Raw genomic sequence first — 18,866 nt, 5'->3', positions numbered from 1 at the left:
GAAAAAAGAATAGGTATGTGCTGTATTGTTTCAGTTGAGTTTCTTTGGTTTGTTCAAAGTGACAAAGGATGATGGCTGCTGATCTACTGGAGAATGGGATGTTGCTTGACCCACTTAAAAATTAAAAGTGCAACATAAATAGCTCTATTCTAGCCATGTTTTTGAATCCACAAATGTTATCTAGGACCTCACAGCCATCTACTCATTTGCTTACTCCCACATATCCAAGGATGGTTTACTAAATCAACAGCAATAAGAGACAATTCATGAAGAACTCAGAATTTGAAACAAATTCACTCTCAGAGGACGCAACCATGTTGGCTTGAGTTTCACTGGGTGAAGAAAATTAGGTTTCTGAAGCCAAGGCAGAAGGAAGAGGTGACACCAGACATTCTTGAACACTGTTGGGACTCAGTCTCTGGAGCTGCCCATGTGATAATATACCCGCCATGGGAATGACTTCATAGTCACACATTTAGAGAGGGAAAGACCTTAGCATCTTTACTTGGAGTGCCTGAACATGGTCCCCATTGGTTTCTTTTTTTCTTTTTTTTTGCTTTTTGGGTCACACCCGGCGATGCTCAGGGGTTACTCCTGGCTCATGTACTCAGGAATTACTCCTGGCAGTGCTCGGGGGACCATATGGGATGCTGGGAATCGAACCTGTGTTGACCATGTTGGCTGCGTGCAAGGCAAACGCCCTACCCGCTGTGCTATCGCTCCAGCCCCCCCATTGGTTTCTTAGATGTAATTCAGGATAAACACTTATGTAACAAATGTCTTAATATGAATTTAGAACCTGGGGTATAGTAAAAAAATTTCCATGTTGCTGTTATGAGAGAGTTGCCACTCTCTTTTGCAGCCACTTGAATGCACACAGCTCTTTCTCTCTGGAAAAAAATATGCCTCTATTTGTGCACATATCTGCATAGACTTTATACTGTTAGAAGCTACAAAGCTATTTTCTTTCACCCCCCCCCCCCAAGCCTCAATAGTGAGTAATATATTCTTGTACTCATTTGCTCCTTTGCAGTCTCACTCAGCCCAATGCTTGGCTCAGTTCTAGCACAAAAATCCATGGAATAAATGGATCTCATCAATCCCTGGTCAAAAGAAAATCAAGTTATATTAGCCATTTGAGCATATGCATTTGCTCTTTCTGATGTCCCTGCTTCTGGGATTAGGAAAAAAGCTATTGCTGGTCAGAGCCATAATACAGTGTGTAGGGTGTTTGTCCTGCATGCAGCTCACCAGGGTTAGATCCCCAAGACTTCATACCCTAGCAGGGTCCCCTCCAAACCCTAGCAGGAGTGATCCCTGAGTGCAAAGCCAGGAGTAAGTTTTGAGCATCACCTGGTGCAGCCTAAAGCAAAGGGTGGGGCTGGGGGGATGTATTTCTGTATCTTCTACCCTACTGGGCCATAACCAGTAAATCATTATAGGTATGATCAAAGCCTTTTAGGACAATATAAAGGAGCTGGAATCACAGACTGGTCTTTAAGTGGAAATACCCTCTTCTTAAGTGACCACTTTAGAGGATCCTTAAGTGGTTTCCAGTAATAGAAGGCAATAGTCACAGTTAAATACAAGTCTCCAAAATTGAGGCTTTACCTTGGGGTATTTGTTTGTCTGGAAGCAATTTTTACTGTAGTGGTTTGCATTTCTAATTGCTTAGTGGCGAATGTATAGTTTAAGTTAAAAAAAAAAAAAGCCAAAGAAATAGTATAGCAAGCAGGGTACATGCTTTGTATGTGGCCAACCAGGGTTAAATCCCTGCCAAATAAAAAAAATTCCCCAAGAGCAATCTCTGAGCACAGAGCCAGTAGTTTAAACCCTGAGCCCTTCAGGGTGTGGCCTAAAAACAACAACAAAAAGATGCAAAGAATATTCATGTTACATTGCTGGGTTCAGTAAATATGTACTTAAGTAAAGTAAGTAAGTAAAGGCCCTCCCGTTGATCATCGATTTGCTCGAGCGGGCCCAGTAACGTCTCCATTGGAGACTTTGTTGTTACTGTGTTTGGCCCGGCAAGCTACCGAGAGTATCTCGTCCGCACGGCAGAGCCTGGCAAGCTCCCCGTGACGTATTCGATATGCCAACACAGTAACAGTAACAAATATGTACTTATTATTTAAATTTGCATGCTAGATATGATGACAGCTTTTTCTTAACTGTCATATTTAGAAGGTATGAGGTATTTATATTGCTGTATTTGGACAATACAATTATTTTTCTTGTGTTTACCTTGCTGACCTGACCACATCCAAATATATAATTATATACATTCTATCAATGACTATTGTTTATAGTACAGTTATGTGAAATTACAGTAAGTCTAGAGGTCATATTGCTCTATCTTGAGAAACAGGGTGTCTAGACTTCACTCTGAATTTATTTCACTCCATTTTGCTTTATATGTTCCTCAGAATACTTTTACTTTAGCTATATTTGATTGTGTGTTTGTGTGTGTTTATTTTAGTACCTAATCCCATCATAAAATCTTATACCACTTTAGGAAAACTTATTTTTGAATAATGTTAGATTTCTGAATGGAGAGATCCAGCAGACTTACATACATTTGCATACAATTCTCAAAGTAATGTTTGGGAATATCAGTATATCTAAACACCTAGTATATTTTCACTGTCACTGTCACAGTCCTCCCATTGTTCATTGATTTTCTTGAGCGGGCCCAGTAACGTCTCCATTTTAAGACTTGTTACTGTGTTTGGCATATCGGATATGCCATGGGTAGCTTGCCAGGCTTTGCCATGCAGTGGGATACTCTCGGTAGCTTGCTGGGCTCTCCAAGAGGGGCAGAGGAATCAAACTCGGGCTGGCCATGTTGGCTGTGTATAAGGCAAATGCCCTTCCTGCTGTGCTATCACTCAAGCCCCTAGTATATTTTAATTTTATTATTTTTGACAAGTATATATTTAATATTTATTGTGAGGATTTGTTATGGAACAAAAATGGTCATTGCATCTGCCTTCACAGTTTTCAGTATAACAGAAAATGCATAGCACATAAATGATGTGAAGTAGGAAGAGTGTTACAACTGGGTAAGAAAAGAACCCATGGAGCAAGTTATTACGAAACCTAATTTAGTGCTGTAAAGAGAGAGTATAATAGAAGATTAGGTCTATTTGGGGATGGAAAGTCATAATTTAGCTAAACCTAAATGAGATTCCATGGTTAAAAGGACATTGTTCCCTGCTTGACAACATAATTTTCTTTTTTTTTAAATGTAGGAGTACTGCTATTTATTCAGCCATTGATTAAACTGATTGAATTGAGCATAACTTCACATTACTTTTTAAATTTTTTTCTAATTGGATATCCATGAGAGTATTACAAGTTGTTCATAATATGGGTTTCAGTTATACAATGATCCAGTACCCATCCCTCCACCAGTGTACATTTTCCACCATCAATGCCCCCTGTTTCCCAATCACCATACCCCAAACTCCCACCCTCCACCCCCAGCTTCTCTCTAGGAGAGGCACTTTCCTTCTTGCTTTCTTTTGTGTATTATGGTTTGCAATACAAGTGCCAAGAGGTCATAGTGTATGTTTGTTCAGGGCAGCTTTTCAATTGGGTGGTAGATTTGGGCTGTGGATATGACTGCCAAGGCTTCTGGAAGGACATGGAGATGTGGGTAGGTAGCCCATCACAAACCTGAGAAAGTCTGGAGATTTCAGTCACAAAACCCGTATACCAGAATTTTCAGCAGATTATGTCTCAGTAAGATCTGTCCTGAGACGGTGGTGTTAGGCCAAGGGTACAGTGGCGATTTTGGATTGTGGAAGTAAGCAGCTACCAGGGTCTCTCTCTCTTTTTTTTTAAGATATATATTTCATTTATTTTTCTTTGTTATTTATTTTTTTAAATTTTTATTAGTGAAACACCATGAGGTACAGACTTACAAATTTTTGTGCTTGGGTTTCAATTATACAACGATCAAATACCCATCCCTCCAACAGTGCCCATTTTCCACCACCACAGGTCCCAGTATCCCTTGCACCTCCCAACCCCCATCCCATTTTGTTCTCTCTCTCCTTTTGGGTGTTGTGGTTTGCCGAGATTAGTACAAGATATATATTTTAGATAAAATCTCTTTATTACTCTGTGAGATATCACTCTGCTTTTACCAGACCCTTTAAAAATTAAGTAAATACACATTTTAAAAACATTTTAATTGAAAATTTAATTAATTTATTTTTAATTTTTTTATTAGTGAAACACCATGAGGTACAGTTATAGACTTACAAATTTTTGTGCTTGGGTTTCAGTTATACAATGATCAAGTACCCATCCCTCCACCAGCACCCATCCTCCACCACCACAGATCCCATCATCCCTCCCACCCCCCATTCCCCATCCCACCCTGCCTCTGTGGCAGGGCATTTCCTTTTGTTCTTTCTCTCTCCTTTTGGGTCCTGTGGTTTGCAAGAGAGGCATTGAGTGGCAATCATGTTTGGTCTATAGCGGGCTAACCCACCCTCATCTGATTTACCCTGGTTTGTTCAGCCATGTGTGGGTTCGAGATTAATTGCAGATTTTGGTATCTTTCAAGATTTATCTGTGGGTCTCTGAAGCAAGGCTGGAGATAGAGCTTACATGGTGGCACTGGAGTTGGTTTGTGGGGGTGACTGCCAGTGCTTCAATGAGTATTGGGAAGTGGGAAGAGGTAGCCCATCCCAACTCTGAGAAAGCTTCCAGATTTCAGTCACAAAACTCCCATACCAGAATTTTCAGCAGATTATATCTTGATGAGGTCCATCCTGAGACATTGGAATCAGGCCAGGGATATGGCGGCAATTTTGAATTATGGAAGTAAGTAGCTCCTGGGGGCTCTGCTTGGGCAGGCCACCAGGCCAACCTGCCCCTCTGATTTACCTTGGTTTGTTCAGCCATGTGCAGGTCCAAGATTAACTGTGGATTTTGATCTCTTTTGAGATTATCTATGAGTCCCTGAAATAAGACCAATAAATAAGGACAATAGGTGAGCCGGAGGTGATTTGTGGATATGGCTCCCACATACCTAATTTTAAGCTATTTAATTTCTTGGTCTCCCATCCAAGTACTAACCAGGCCCGACCCTGCTTAGCTTCCGAGATCAGACGAGATCGGGCGCGTTCAGGGTCGATATGCCAAACACAGTAACAACAAAAGTCACCAATGGAGACGTTACTGGGCCCGCTCAAGCAAATTGATGAACAACGGTACGAGCTTTACCTTTACCTTACCTAATTTCTTGGTAAACTTGGTCCCAGGTTGTTGGTGTCTGGCTAAAGGCACAATGGCAATTTTGAGGTATTAGGAAGCCTGAAGGCACCATCAGGCTGCTGATGCACTTGCCTCACAGGTACAGACTGACCTGCTGGTGGCACCATACCCACCCCCCCACAACATGATTTTCTATGTGAAGTGTATTCTGCTTACACAGAAAGTGGTTAAAGATGCTTTGGTATATGGGAAGGCCAGTCTGTACAGATTTAGTACTAATCAGTTGCAGACATGCATGCTCTCTGGACTCCATGTTTCTTATCCTGAAGCCAGGTGACATAGTGAGAATATTCTAATGGGTTAAATAGAAAGGACAATTAACTGGTGGGACCAGTAAGAAGAAAGAGAAGTATCTGCATATCCAAGTCTGTGATTCTGGGTTGAGGGTTTGTCACTGACACTACTCCAACCATATAGTGACTAGAGGGAAGGCCCTATCATCAGTCACTTGCTGAATCCATTTATCCCTAGACTTCGGGGCAAATGAACTCATTGACTCTTCATTGACTCTATGTATTTATTTAACCATTGTTCTTTTGGTGCTTCCCTAGTTATGCCTGAAAATTTATGTAAACAAGGATATGGAGTGTTAAGAAAAATTGAACAGAGAAGTCTGCTTCAAGCAGATATGAGTGAAAGCCCAAACGTCATTCTGTATTCTAACATCAGAAATTGCATTCCATATAATAGGAATCCTGGAAGAGTTTCTGATAATAAAATAAAAATTGGAAATCCTATTTGCTATGAAAAAAACTAGATGCTAGATGAATATATTCCCCCTTCTCCTTTTCTTTTTCCTCTTCTCTTCTAATTCCTTTGCTTTTTACTGCAAGCTGGTACAGTCTATGGTTAGAGTCTTCGACCTTTTCAAAGTAAGAAGTTAGAAACACAACGCTTGCACAAAATGAGAAAACTCAAGGCCACATTCTCATTGAGGGTTTAGTTTTAAAATAATGCCTCTTGGTAAAAGGGAGATGACAAATACTTTTTGTCCTAAAGAATGTAGATAAGGGGCAAGAGTTTCTCACACAAGTTAACCTTCTTTTGGTGTTATGAAAAATTGTCAGACAAAAAAAAGCAATTTCAAGTGGACTTCAATTGTCTTGTCCAGAGCACTTGGAGAACACAAATTCACACATGAAGAAAGAACAATCAACCCAGAATCCTCTAAATCCAGAGATCTGCAAAATGCAAATACACTGTGTAAAGTCATGAAAAATAAGGAAATAAGCTTTTTTGAATCCAAGGTCTATATAGACAAGAAAATTTACCCAGAAAATAAAGAATACTTCAAATGTATCCAGAAGGAGTGATAGTACAACAGGTAGATGCTTTGCTTTGCACAAAACTGACCCAGATTTGACCCTTGATATCTCAATATGGTCCCCAAATGTCTCCACAAGTGATCCATGAAAGTAGAGCCAGGAGTCAACATTGGTGTGGCCCTAAAACAAACAAACAAAAAAAAATACTGAAAATCTGTAAAATAGAGTAAGAACTAGATTTACTCTTGGGAAACTGGCAGGCTACCAAAAATATCCTGCCCATACGGCAGAGTCTGGCAAACTCCCCATGGAGTATTCAATATGCCAAAAACCAGTAACAATGATGGGTCTCATTCTCCTGACCCTGAAAGAATTTCGAATGTGACACTTTTTAAAATCTCAGTGCTAGGATGAAGGAGACGTTACTGGGACCTGGTTGAGGCAATTGATGAACAACAGGATGATAGTGATACAGTATAAAACAGTAAACACAAAACACTGTCCTCCCGTTGTTCATCGATTTGCTCAAGCAGGCCCAGTAACGTCTCCATTTTGAGACTTGTTGTTACTGGGTTTGGCATATTGAATACATCACAAGTAGCTTGTCAGGCTTTGCTGTGCGGGCGAGATACTCTTGGTAGCCTGCCAGGCTCTCAGAGAGGGGTGGAGGAATCAAACCCGACTCGGCCTCGCTGGCTGGGCTGGCTATGCGCAAGACAAACGCCCCACTACTGTGCTATTGCCCAGCCCTTTTTGCTATCCTTTTGCCCTGTAGAACAGTAAACAGGGTAAACAGAATAGAAACTATAAATATAATCAAGAATGCTTGAAAAGAACAATAAAAAATTCTATACATTAAAAATATAACTCCAGCCTGATCTGCGTGGGACAGGCACAGAGGCCCAGCTCTGGGCAGCAAAGCTGAACGGCTCCAATTCCAACAGGTACAGCCCGCCCCCAAGGGCCTGGGTCCCTCTCTGGGCATGCACAGCTAGAACCAGCCACTAGAAAGCCGGTTTTCAACCCCTGATCTGCATGGGAAGGTCACAGAGGCCCAGCTCTGGGCAACAAAGCTGAACGGCTCCAATTCCAACAGGTACAGCCCGCCCCCAAGGGCCTGGGTCCCTCTCTGGGCATACACAGCTAGAAGCAGCCCCTAGAAAGCCGGTTTTCAACCCCTGATCTGCGTGGGACGGGCACAGAGGCCCAGCTCTGGGCAACAAAGCTGAACGGCTCCAATTCCAAACAGGAGACGTTCCCAACTCCTCGCCAGTGCCAGGGACTCTTTCCGGAGCCACGGCCGCTAATGCGGCCGCGAAATATTTTTCCACTACGTATGCCATAGGAACCATAAGCTACTTTCTTAGATGGAAACTTCTCTAGTTTAGCTCAGCCACTAGAAACACAGTAGCCAATAACTCACAAGCCTATCTTAACTCACACTGCATATCAAGCAGAATAGTAACAGTGAACGTAAAGGACTAAACCACACCTCTCACAATGGTAAAGCAACGCAAAAGCCCACCAAAGTTTCATATTGAAGAGTCTAGCCCAGATGACACCAACAGTACTGTAGTGTTAGACAACCTCTCTGACAAGGAATTCAGAAGGGAGCTACTTAGGATGTTTAGGGAATTAAAAGAAACAATGGAAAGCAATGCCAATAGAAGACAAGAGGATCTGAAGGCAGAAATGAGGAAAATGCAATCAGAAATATCAGACCTGAAAAATCTCGTAGGCGAATTGAAAAGCTCAGTGGAAGGCCTCAGCAGCAGAGTAAGAGCGACTGAGAACAGAATCAGTGAGCTCAAAGATGAAGTTCAGAGACTCTCCAGAAAAGAGCAGAAAATGGAAAAGAGACTCACAATTCGGGAACAGATGGCAAGAGAAGATCGTGATGAAGCCAAGAGGGGTAACATAAGAATTATTGGAGTCCCAGAGGGACAGGAAGAAAACCTCGATGAAGAAGAAACTGTCAAAGAAATCATTGCTACAACATTTCCAGAGCTGAAGAAAACTTGTGACCATATTCAGGAGGCCCGAAGGGTACCAGCTAGAAGAAATCCGAATAAAAATACCCCAAGACACATTCTGATCAAAATGACCAAAACCTTAGACAGAGACAAAATTCTGAAAGCAGCAAGATCGAAGAAAGAAATCTCTTACAAAGGAGCATCCTTAAAATTCACAGCTGATTTTTCTGATGAAACCCTCATGGCCCGAAAACAGTGGTGGGACATAGTGGAAAAACTCAATGAAATAAATGCCTCTCCCAAAATACTTTACCCAGCGAGACTCTCATTCATAATAGAAGGAACAACACACAGTTTCACAGACAAACAACAGCTCAGGAACTTCATAGACTCAAAACCATGGTTACAAGAACAACTAAATGGGCTACTTTAAGGCAAGAAAGGCCCCTCAAATACACCAAATTTTAACAGAACAATGGGACAAAATCCCATAACAATAATCTCTCTCAATGTCAATGGGCTAAATGCACCAATTAAAAGACATAGAGTGGCAGGATGGATTAGAAAATTGAACCCAACATTCTGCTGCCTGCAAGAAACACATCTCAATAGTCAAAGCAAACACAGACTCAGAGTCAAAGGCTGGAAAACAATCCTACAGGCAAACAGCTCCCAGAAAAAAGCTGGGGTAGCCATTCTTATATCAGACCACATCGATTTCAGAGTGAGGAAGGTCATAAGAGACAGTGAAGGCCATTTCTTATTGATCAGAGGATCTGTACAACAGGAAGAACTTACAATAATAAATGTATATGCACCTAATGAGAGACCAGCAAAGTACTTAAAACAACTACTCATAGATTTGGAAAAAGACATCAATAGCAACACAATACTAGTGGGAGATTTCAACACTGCTTTGTCACCTCTTGATAGATCAACCAGACTCAAGCTTAGCAAGGACATACTTCATTTGAGGGAAACAATGGAAGAAAGGGACTTAGTAGATATATACAGGACACTTCATCCACAAAAAGCTGAATACACATTCTTCTCAAGCGTACATGGAACATTCTCCAAGATAGACCACATGCTGAGCCACAAAACATGCCTCCATAAAATTAAGAAGGTAGAGATTGTATCAACAATCTTCTCAGACCATAATGCGCTGAAATTAGAAGTAAATCACACACAAAAACAGAAAACTAAATCAAACACCTGGAAATTAAACAGTGCATTATTGAACAACGAGTGGATTAGACAGGAAATCAAAGAGGAAATCAAAAGATTCCTAGAAACGAATGAAAATGAGAACACGAGTTACCAAAACTTATGGGACACAGCAAAGGCTGTGTTAAGAGGAAAGTTTATAGCTCTACAAGCATTCCTCAGGAAGGAGGAGCGAGCACACATAAGTAACCTAACCTCACAGCTTAAGAGCTTGGAGAAGGACCAAAAAAAGGAGCACAACCCGAACAGGAGGAAGGAAATAATAAAACTCAGAGCAGAGATTAACGAGATGGAAACCCAAAAAACAATCCGAAAGATCAATGAAACCAAGAGCTGGTTCTTCGAGAAAATTAACAAGATCGATAAGCCTCTAGCAAAACTCACAAAGAAAGGGAGAGAGAAAACCCTAATAAACCGAATCAGAAACGAAAAGGGGGTCATTACAACAGAAACCACAGAAATTCAGAGGATCCTCAGGGAGTACTTTGAGAAGCTTTATGCCACGGAACATCAAAACCTCGAGGAAATGGATAAATTCCTAGACTCCTACAGACTCCCAAGGCTGAACCAAGAAGACCTGGAATACCTGAACAGACCTATCACCATCAAGGAAATTGAAATGGTAATAAAAAGTCTCCCCAAGCACAAAAGTCCTGGCCCGGATGGATTCACTAGTGAATTCTTCCAAATCTTTAAAGAGGACTTACTCCCAATGCTCTTTAAGCTTTTCCACGAAATTGAAATATCAAAAACACTTCCGAACAGTTTCTACGAAGCAAATATCACACTGATACCAAAAGCAGACAGAGATACCACAAAGAAAGAGAATTACAGGCCGATATCCCTGATGAACACAGATGCAAGGATCCTCAACAAACTACTAGCAAATAGAATCCAACTACTCATTAAAAAGATCATACACCATGACCAAGCAGGATTCATCCCAGGGATGCAAGGATGGTTTAACATTCGGAAATCAATCAACATAATCCACCATATCAACAAAAGAAAAGATAAAAAGCATATGATCATATCAATAGATGCAGAGAAAGCATTTGATAAGATCCAGCACCCCTTTATGATGAAAACCCTAGCCAAAATGGGTATAGAGGGGACCTTCCTCAACATAATTAAAGCCATCTACCACAAGCCTACAGCAAGCATCATCCTCAATGGCGAAAAACTGAGAGCCTTCCCTCTAAGATCAGGGACGAGACAGGGATGCCCACTCTCTCCACTGCTGTTCAATATAGTACTGGAAGTACTTGCAATAGCGATTAGGCAGGAAAAAGATATTAAGGGCATTCAGGTAGGAAAGGAAGAAATCAAGCTCTCACTATTCGCAGATGATATGATACTCTACTTAGAGAACCCAATAACTTCCACCAAAAAACTCCTAGAAACAATAGACTCGTATAGTAAAGTTGCAGGTTATAAAATCACTACCCAAAAGTCCATGGCTTTCCTATACGCAAACACTGAGAGAGAAGAAAGCAACATGAAAAAAACAATCCCATTCACAATTGTGCCCCAGAAAATCAAGTACCTAGGAATCAGCTTAACTAAGGAAGTAAAGGACCTGTACAAAGAAAACTACAAAACGCTACTTCAGGAAATAAAAGAGGACATGAGGAAATGGAAAGATATCCCCTGCTCATGGGTCGGGAGACTTAACATTGTCAAAATGGCAATACTACCGAAAGCATTGTATAAATTCAATGCAATCCCTATAAGGATACCCATGACATTCTTCAAAGAAATGGAGCAAACACTCCTGAAATTTATATGGAACAATAAGCCCCCACGAATAGCTAAAGCAATTCTTGGGAAAAAGAAAATGGGAGGAATCAACCTCCCGAACTTCAAACTGTACTACAAAGCAGTAATAATTAAAACAGCATGGTACTGGAACAAAGGCAGAACTGCAGACCAATGGAACAGGGTTGAATACACTGACATCTCCCCTCAATCATATGCTCATCTAATCTTTGATAAAGGTGCAAGTAATGTGAAGTGGAGTAAGGAAAGCCTCTTTAATAAATTGTGTTGGCATCACTGGACGGCTACATGCAAAAAAATAGGCTCAGAACTCTGCTTAACACCATGTACAAAAGTAAGATCAAAATGGATTAAAGACCTCAACATCAGACCAGAAACCATAAGGTACATTGAAGATAAAGTTGGCAAAACCCTCCATGACATTGAAGCTAATGGTATCTTCAAAGATGCCACGCCACTGGCCGAGCAAGTGAAAACAGAGATAGATAAATGGGACTATCTTAAACTAAGAAGCTTCTGCACCTCCAAAGAAACAGTGACCAAAATACAAAGACAGTCTACAGAATGGAAAGGATATTCACCGAATACACATCTGACAAGGGGTTGATATCCAGGATATACAAAATACTGGTTAAACTCCACAAGAAGAAAACATCCAACCCCATCCAAAAATGGGGCAATGAAATGAACAGAAACTTTCTCAAAGAAGAAATCCGAATGGCAAAAAAGCACATGAGAAAATGCTCTACATCATTAATCATCAGGGAGATGCAGATCAAAACCACAATGAGATACCATCTCACACCTCAGAGACTGGCCCACATTCAAAAGAACAAAAGCAACCGATGCTGGCGTGGATGTGGCGAGAAAGGGACACTCCTTCACTGTTGGTGGGAATGTCCACTGGTTCAGCCCTTCTGGAAAACAGTATGGACGATTCTCAAAAAATTAGAAATTGAGCTCCCATTTGACCCAGCAATACCACTCCTGGGAATATATCCCAGAGAGGCAAAAATGTATAGTCGAAGTGACATCTGCACTTGTTTGTTCATTGCAGCACTCTTTACAATAGCCAGAAACTGGAAGAAACCTGAATGCCCAAGAACAGATGACTGGTTAAAGAAACTTTGGTACATCTACACAATGGAGTACTATGTAGCTCTTAGAAAAGATGAAGTCATGAAATTTACATACAAGTGGTACAATATGGAAAGTATCATGCTAAGCGAAATGAGTCAGAAAGAGAGGGATAGACATAGAAAGATTGCATTCATCTGGGGGATATAAAGTAACAAAGTATGAGATTAATACCCAAGAATAGCTGAGATCAGCACCAGGAGGATTACTCCATAACTTAGAGGCCAGCCGGGTATCCGAGAGGAAAGGGCTGTTCAGATAGAGAAGGGAGCACCAAATAAAGGATGTTTGGAGGATCCTCCCAGGAGGGGAGATGCATGTCGAAAGTAGACTATGGACTGAACATGTTTGCCACTCAATGCCTCTTTTGCAGACCACAACACCCAAAAGGAGAGAGAGAACACAGGGGATTGCCCTGCCACAGAGACAGGGGAGATGGGGGGATGGGGGTGGGAGGGATATTATCCATGGTGGTGGAAAATGGGCACTGGTGGAGGGATGGGTATCTGATCATTGTATAATTGAAACCAAAGCACAAAAAATTGTAAATCTACAACTTTAAAAAAAATAAAATAAAATAAAGGGAAAAAAAAAAAAGAATTATTGGAGTCCCAGAGGTACAGGAAGAAAACCTCGATGAAGAAGAAACTGTCAAAGAAATCATTGCTACAACATTTCCAGAGCTGAAGAAAACTTGTGACCACATTCAGGAGGCCCGAAGGGTACCAGCTAGAAGAAATGCGAATAAAAATACCCCAAGACACATTCTGATCAAAATGATCAAAACCTTAGACAGAGACAAAATTCTGAAAGCAGCAAGATCGAAGAAAGAAATCTCTTACAAAGAAGAATCCTTAAAATTCACAGCTGATTTTTCTGATGAAACCCTCATGGCCCGAAAACAGTGGTGGGACATAGTAAAAAACTCAATGAAATAAATGCCTCCCCCAAAATACTTTTCCCAGCAAGACTCTCATTCATAATAGAAGGAACAACACACAGTTTCACAGACAAACAACAACTCAGGAAATTCATAGACTCAAAACCATGGTTACAAGAACAACTAAATGGGCTACTTTAAGGCAAGAAAGGCCCCTCAAATACACCAAATTTTAACAGGACAATGGGACAAAATCCCATAACAATAATCTCTCTCAATGTCAATGGGCTAAACGCACCAATTAAAAGACATAGAGTGGCAGGATGGATTAGAAAATTGAACCCAACATTCTGCTGCCTGCAAGAAACACATCTCAATAGTCAAAGCAAACACAGACTCAGAGTCAAAGGCTGGAAAACAATCCTACAGGCAAACAGCTCCCATAAAAAAGCTGGGGTAGCCATCCTTATATCAGACCACATCGATTTCAGAGTGAGGAAGGTCATAAGAGACAGTGAAGGCCATTTTTTATTGATCAAAGGATCTGTACAACAGGAAGAACTTACAATAATAAATGTATATGCACCTAATGAGAGACCAGCAAAGTACTTAAAACAACTACTCATAGATTTGGAAAAAGACATCAATAGCAACACAATACTAGTGGGAAACTTTAACACTGCTTTGTCACCTCTTGACAGATCAACCAGACTCAAGCTTAGCAAGGACATACTTCATTTGAGGGAAACAATGGAAGAAAGGGACTTAGTAGATATATACAGGACACTTCATCCACAAAAAGCTGAATATACATTCTTCTCAAGCGTCCATGGAACATTCTCCAAGATAGACCACATGCTGAGCCACAAAACATGCCTCCATAAAATTAAGAAGGTAGAGATTGTATCAACAATCTTCTCAGACCATAATGCGCTGAAATTAGAAGTAAATCACACACAAAAACAGAAAACTAAATCAAACACCTGGAAATTAAACAGTGCACTATTGAACAACGAGTGGATTAGACAGGAAATCAAAGAGGAAATCAAAAGATTCCTAGAAACGAATGAAAATGAGAACACGAGTTACCGAAACTTATGGGACGCAGCAAAGGCTGTGTTAAGAGGAAAGTTTATAGCTCTACAAGCATTCCTCAGGAAGGAGGAGCGAGCACACATAAGTAACCTAACCTCACAGCTTAAGAGCTTGGAGAAGGACCAAAAAAAGAAGCACAACCCGAACAGGAGAAAGGAAATAATAAAACTCAGAGCAGAGATTAACGAGATGGAAACCCAAAAAACAATCCGAAAGATCAATGAAACCAAAAGCTGGTTCTTTGAGAAAATTAACAAGATCGATAAGCCTCTAGCAAAACTCACAAAGAAAGGGAGAGAGAAAACCCTAATAAACCGAATCAGAAATGAAAAGGGGGTCATTACAACAGAAACCACAGAAATTCAGAGGATCCTCAGGGAGTACTTTGAGAAGCTTTATGCCATGGAACATCAAAACCTCGAGGAAATGGATAAATTCCTAGACTCCTACAGACTCCCAAGGCTGAACCAAGAAGACCTGGAATACCTGAACAGACCTATCACCATCAAGGAAATTGAAATGGTAATAAAAAGTCTCCCCAAGCACAAAAGTCCTGGCCCGGATGGGTTCACTAGTGAATTCTTCCAAATCTTTAAAGAGGACTTACTCCCAATGCTCTTTCAGCTTTTCCACGAAATTGAAATATCAAAAACACTTCTGAACAGTTTCTACGAAGCAAATATCACACTGATACCAAAAGCAGACAGAGATACCACAAAGAAAGAGAATTACAGGCCAATATCCCTGATGAACACAGATGCAAAGATCCTCAACAAACTACTAGCAAATAGATTCCAACTACTCATCAAAAAGATCATACACCATGACCAAGTAGGATTCATCCCAGGGATGCAAGGATGGTTTAACATTCGGAAATCAATCAACATAATCCACCATATCAACAAAAGAAAAGATAAAAAGCATATGATCATATCAATAGATGCAGAGAAAGCATTTGATAAGATCCAGCACCCCTTTATGATGAAAACCCTAGCCAAAATGGGTATAGAGGGGACCTTCCTCAACATAATTAAAGCCATCTACCACAAGCATCATCACCTACAGCAAGCATCATCCTCAATGGGGAAAAACTGAGAGCCTTCCCTCTAAGATCAGGGACGAGACAGGGATGCCCACTCTCTCCACTGCTGTTCAATATAGTACTGGAAGTACTTGCAATAGCGATTAGGCAGGAAAAAGATATTAAGGGCATTCAGGTAGGAAAGGAAGAAATCAAGCTCTCACTATTCGCAGATGATATGATACTCTACTTAGAGAACCCAATAACTTCCACCAAAAAACTCCTAGAAACAATGGACTCGTATAGTAAAGTGGCAGGTTATAAAATCAATACCCAAAAGTCCATGGCTTTCCTATACGCAAACAGTGAGAGAGAAGAAAGCAACATGAAAAAAACAATCCCGTTCACAATTGTGCCCCAGAAAATCAAGTACCTAGGAATCAGCTTAACTAAGGAAGTAAAGGACCTTTACAAAGAAAACTACAAAACACTACTTCAGGAAATAAAAGAGGACATGAGGAAATGGAAAGATATCCCCTGCTCATGGGTCGGGAGACTTAACATTGTCAAAATGGCAATACTACCGAAAGCATTGTATAAATTCAATGCAATCCCTATAAGGATACCCATGACATTCTTCAAAGAAATGGAGCAAACACTCCTGAAATTTATATGGAACAATAAGCCCCCACGAATAGCTAAAGCAATTCTTGGGAAAAAGAAAATGGGAGGAATCAACCTCCCGAACTTCAAACTGTACTACAAAGCAGTAATAATTAAAACAGCATGGTACTGGAACAAAGGCAGAACTGCAGACCAATGGAACAGGGTTGAATACACTGACATCTCCCCTCAATCATATGCTCATCTAATCTTTGATAAAGGTGCAAGTAATGTGAAGTGGAGTAAGGAAAGCCTCTTTAATAAATTGTGTTGGCATCACTGGACGGCTACATGCAAAAAAATAGGCTCAGAACTCTGCTTAACACCATGTACAAAAGTAAGATCAAAATGGATTAAAGACCTCAACATCAGACCAGAAACCATAAGGTACATTGAAGATAAAGTTGGCAAAACCCTCCATGACATTGAAGCTAATGGTATCTTCAAAGATGCCACGCCACTGGCCGAGCAAGTGAAAACAGAGATAGATAAATGGGACTATCTTAAACTAAGAAGCTTCTGCACCTCCAAAGAAACAGTGACCAAAATACAAAGACAGTCTACAGAATGGGAAAGGATATTCACCGAATACACATCTGACAAGGGGTTGATATCCAGGATATACAAAATACTGGTTAAACTCCACAAGAAGAAAACATCCAACCCCATCCAAAAATGGGGCAATGAAATGAACAGAAACTTTCTCAAAGAAGAAATCCGAATGGCAAAAAAGCACATGAGAAAATGCTCTACATCATTAATCATCAGGGAGATGCAGATCAAAACCACAATGAGATACCATCTCACACCTCAGAGACTGGCCCACATTCAAAAGAACAAAAGCAACCGATGCTGGCGTGGATGTGGCGAGAAAGGGACACTCCTTCACTGTTGGTGGGAATGTCCACTGGTTCAGCCCTTCTGGAAAACAGTATGGACGATTCTCAAAAAATTAGAAATTGAGCTCCCATTTGACCCAGCAATACCACTCCTGGGAATATATCCTAGAGAAGCAAAAATGTATAGTCGAAGTGACATCTGCACTTGTTTGTTCATTGCAGCCCTCTTTACAATAGCCAGAAACTGGAAGAAACCTGAATGCCCAAGAACAGATGACTGGTTAAAGAAACTTCGGTACATCTATACAATGGAGCACTATGTAGCTGTTAGAAAAGATGAAGTCATGAAATTTACATACAAGTGGTACAATATGGAAAGTATCATGCTAAGCGAAATGAGTCAGAAAGAGAGGGATAGACATAGAAAGATTGCATTCATCTGGGGGATATAAAGTAACAAAGTATGAGATTAATACCCAAGAATAGCTGAGATCAGCACCAGGAGGATTACTCCATAACTTAGAGGCCAGCCGGGTATCCTAGAGGAAAGGGCAGTTCAGATAGAGAAGGGAGCACCAAATAAAGGATGTTTGGAGGATCCTCCCAGGAGGGGAGATGCATGTCGAAAGTAGACTATGGACTGAACATGTTTGCCACTCAATGCCTCTTTTGCAGACCACAACACCCAAAATGAGAGAGAGGACACAGGGGATTGCCCTGCCACAGATACAGGGGGGATGGGGGGATGGGGGTGGGAGGGATATTATCCATGGTGGTGGAAAATGGGCACTGGTGGAGGGATGGGTATCTGATCATTGTATAATTGAAACCAAAGCACAAAAAATTGTAAATCTACAACTGTAAAAAAAAATAAAATAAAATAAAGGGAAAAAATATAACTCCAATAATAGTCAAAGTTAAGTAGCATATTAAAATCAGCTGAAGAAAGAGAGTTAGTACATTCAAGTCTTGCTTTTCAAGCCCAATTATGTGTGGCAGTCACCTATGGAACTTGCTAAAATATTGATTCTATAAGGCCTGGGTTGGGAGTAATAAATTTGCATTTCCAATATTCTCTCAAGCAATGCCCATACTTTGATGAGTAAGAACAGAAGGTATATTTAAAAAAAATGTTACCCAGTGAGTCACAGATAAAAGATAGTATAATGATGAGAAAAGAAAGGAAGTGAATCAGGTAAATCAATACTTGAAAAGAGAAAAGATAACAGCAGAAAGTTATTCAAGTTTCATGAAAGACATTCATCTAGAGATTAAGAAAACCATATGGAATAAGAGAAAAATGAAGGAAAAATTAAGAATAAAAGAAGCCTGTTTGTTGAAATATGCTAAGTATCAAAGAAAAGGAAGATCTGTAATTGGGCTACAGAGGAGAAAAATATTGACTCACAAAGAAAAAGAATCAAATTGTTGTCAGGCCTCTTAGCAATAGATGTGGAGAATATTTTCCAGTTCTAATAGCAACAGAGAAAAACACTGTCAACCTATACTTATGTATTACTCCAAACTCTACTTTAAAAGGAAGGAGAGATGTAATCTTTTTTTCCAGATAAGTAGGAAACAGTAAAGGATCAATCCTTTCTAAAGAGTTAGTAATTCTTAACATATCAGCAGCATCTGTGTTGCCTGGAAATATGTGAGAAATGCAAATTTCGGAACCTAGGGACCAAAAACGCATTG

Source organism: Sorex fumeus, unplaced genomic scaffold (genome assembly GCF_029834395.1).
Source record: "Sorex fumeus unplaced genomic scaffold, SorFum_2.1 ptg000128l, whole genome shotgun sequence".
Taxonomy (NCBI): Eukaryota; Metazoa; Chordata; class Mammalia; order Eulipotyphla; family Soricidae; genus Sorex; species Sorex fumeus.
The sequence above is the reverse complement of the archived record's forward strand: the minus strand, read 5'-3'. Positions refer to the sequence as shown.